This window comes from Aptenodytes patagonicus, chromosome Z, assembly GCF_965638725.1.
Source record: "Aptenodytes patagonicus chromosome Z, bAptPat1.pri.cur, whole genome shotgun sequence".
Classification (NCBI taxonomy): Eukaryota; Metazoa; Chordata; class Aves; order Sphenisciformes; family Spheniscidae; genus Aptenodytes; species Aptenodytes patagonicus.
Genome location: NC_134982.1, coordinates 88,720,985 through 88,724,242, shown reverse-complemented (window position 1 = coordinate 88,724,242; position 3,258 = coordinate 88,720,985).

The window sequence follows — 3,258 nt, the reverse complement described above, 5'->3', positions numbered from 1 at the left end:
TAAGGCATAAATATGGAGTAAATGGAGATTATTTTTCCTGTGTATATTTGGATGTTCAGATTTTCTGTCTTGAGGAGCAGCGAGTGATGAGAATAATTAGAACTAAGAGTCTGAAAGCTGAGAAATTGTGAAAAAACCAAAATAAATCTTTTAACTCCATTTCTTGTGTGGAAATGTTTCAAGCCTCTATTTAGCTCCAGTGATCACTGAGCATGATGAAGGAAGGATATCTTTAAAAAACTGTTAAATTAAAAGGCTCAAATTCTTAAATTAACACTCAACATGATGCCTTCAAGAGGTCTTCAAGATATGGGCAGTGAATTGGGCATATAATGCAACATTTTTGTTTTTAGAGAAAAACTTGCTGATTTCAGATAATTTCTTGTCATACAGGTCTAAAAGATAAGTGTTATTTCTTAAAGTACTTTTTGCTGATCTTCTGCACCTACCTAATGCTAATTCTGTCAAAATTGCAATCTGATCTTTCTTCCAAATGTAGGTGATGGGCTTTCGAAAGATGCTGAATGACACCTGACGTTACCACCCTACGGAGATTCTGTGTTTTGACTTTTACATTCCTGTTGACTTCAGTGAAAAGATATAATATTTTGACTTCCATTTGATAGGATAATCAGCTGCACTGAGATCTTAATTTCTATTAAACCACTATTAGATTGCCTTTCCCTCTGCCTCCCTCTTGAGAGCCGCAGTATTTGTATCAGCACCACCTGTGTTTCTTCCTACCAGACTAATTCCCAGGTTAATTCCTTCTCCCATGGCACCCAGAGGAGGTGTGGGAATCCTGTTAGTCAAAGCGCAAGAAGAGGTGAGGCAGAGACTCCATCAGTTGTGCCTCTCGGGAAGCACTACAGCATCACAGGTTGATGTAATCTGATTTTGAAATGCCTTGATATTTTTTAATCTGAATTGCACTGAATTTCACACTGAATTGCAGAATTTTGGCCTGGGCAGCTGTAGAACAGTGGTGTAAAACAAAACAGATGTAGATTTTTTAAACAGAAAACTAAGTGTAAAATTGGATAAATTTCTCCATCAAAATAGTCAGTTTAGAGCAGTTTTCTCCCAGAGCAGAAACTTCTCATCCAGCACTGTCCTGGTTTTGAGGTATGCTTCAGTGGGAATGCCCAAGACTAAGAACTTGTTATTCTTTTGTCCCAGACCTACACCATTCGCCAGAAAACATGCTTGTAGCCATAAGTTCGTATGTTGATTTCTAACTGCAGATGTAACTTAATTTCTGTGCACATTCTTTTACAAGCCACTTGCACAAGGAATAGTGCAACAAAGTGCAGAGCCACAAGGCAGTAGCTCTAGAGATTGTGTTAGTTTTGTATTTTCAAAAATTCAAATGAAGATTGACTTCTTGAAGATACAGTGTTTTTTAGGTCCATGATGATAAATAGTGTTTACCATTAGGCAGTTTTTTTGGTGAGTTTCCATGGAGCAAGAGAAGTGGTCAGTTAATATAGGGAAAACAAATACCAATTAAAAGAACTTATCTGCTGCTCCTCATGTTCTGACACCAAGGTATAAAAATGATGTGTATTGCACCATGAAGTTTAAAGGGGTTATGTTTACACTGACAGAAGGGGAAATTTCAGTTACGAACATGAGATGAGAACAGAGAGCCAGACGCAGCCCTGGAGAGGTGGAAATGAGAAGAGCTTTGTGCCAGGTGTCAAGCTGTTGATGCCCTCTGCCAGCTGGACCATGGGGGAGCTGCCTGGTCTCTAACACTCCACCAATAACCCTCAGAGCCCACAGCCCAAGGTACGGAAAGGCTGGTGATGAACCTCCAGCTCTGCTTGGGGCTCGGACGAGCTGGGATGTTTCTTGTACCATTTAGGTCCCTGAGTCTGAAACAGAGGGCCACCAAACCACACAAGGCACATAGGCGGCCACGGTCACTGCTGGGGAAGCGCTGCTGCAAGAGCCGAGACCTTCACAAAGGGCTTGTTACTCTCATTGACACACTTAGGAGTGCTGGTGACGGATCAAAGCAATGGTCCTTGTCTGCTGCATGTCCTAAGTCAAGCAATTAAAACAACTGATACAGGTAGCGTTGTGTCCCCTTTGTCTCTGAGGATGAAGCCTCCCTTTGTTCTGTTCAAGTAATGGCTGCAGAATAAAGCAGTGGTGTAGTTTACCTTCTCACCAGCCAAAAGCATTGCTTAAAAGAAATTGATATTTTCGATAATAACTTTTGCATTGGAAATAATTTACCCCGACTTTGTATGTTCATAAATGTTCACAGGTCAGCTGAAAGTGAGGTTTTTCTATATGAAACAATAAAGGTCTTTTTTGTTTAAATGGTGTTATTGAGGTCTCTGTTTTCCTTCCCTGTCATCTATGTATTGAATTAAAAAGACGAGAGTCCCATCAGCCACGTGACTCTGTGCTGGCTGGTGCAGACAAGGACAAGTGGAGAGGCCGGGGTTTCCTCAGCTCCACTGAAATTCATATCTGCATAGAAAGCACTGTGAAGATAAACACAGCACGGGCCATTGACCAACAGCCTTGTGTAGAGTATTTCCATCAAGAAACGGCGAGTAGAAGAGATCTGAAGAAGCTGGTGGGCTACCAGTAGTTCCTTTGAGATCTAGAGAGCTGCCATTGGAGAGTTTTCCTGTAAGAGCATCTCCAAATATGCTCTCCTGAATCCCATTTCTAGAATGTTATCTAAGAGTTAGGAACAACATTTGAGAAATCCGCGTGTTTAGAAGCAGGAAAGAAGAAAATGAGCTCAGTGGCAATGGTTCATGTTTGGACCCATCCTTCCTTTCCTCCCCATCAGTATTCTGATTGCCCAGCCAAGAGGATGCATTTCCACGAGGCACTTTACGTTTATCAATATTAATTGTAACTGCACAGAGAAGAATGCAATCCCGGCATTAGCAGCTGTTTTCCACATCATTAGCTGTGGTATCAGTTCATGATCAAAGTGTCTAGCTGCACCTTGTTCTGAGTGTGACTAATATTTGCTCTTTAGCAAGGCATCTGTTTTTAATGAAACTTTAAAGGCAATTAGTAACTCAGTGTGTCAGTGAATAAGCTTTGTACATCTGAAGAGGAGTTAAAATCTTGCCTGTAGTGTAGTAAATGAAAAGGGTTTAATAGTCCCAAAACAGTCATCAATTACCTTCATTATCCCATGAATTATCTCTTGCAAATTTCTTTGCAAGTGTAGTGATCTGGTTCCTTAAAAAACAAAGCTGAGAATGTTTTCCAGGCAGCAAC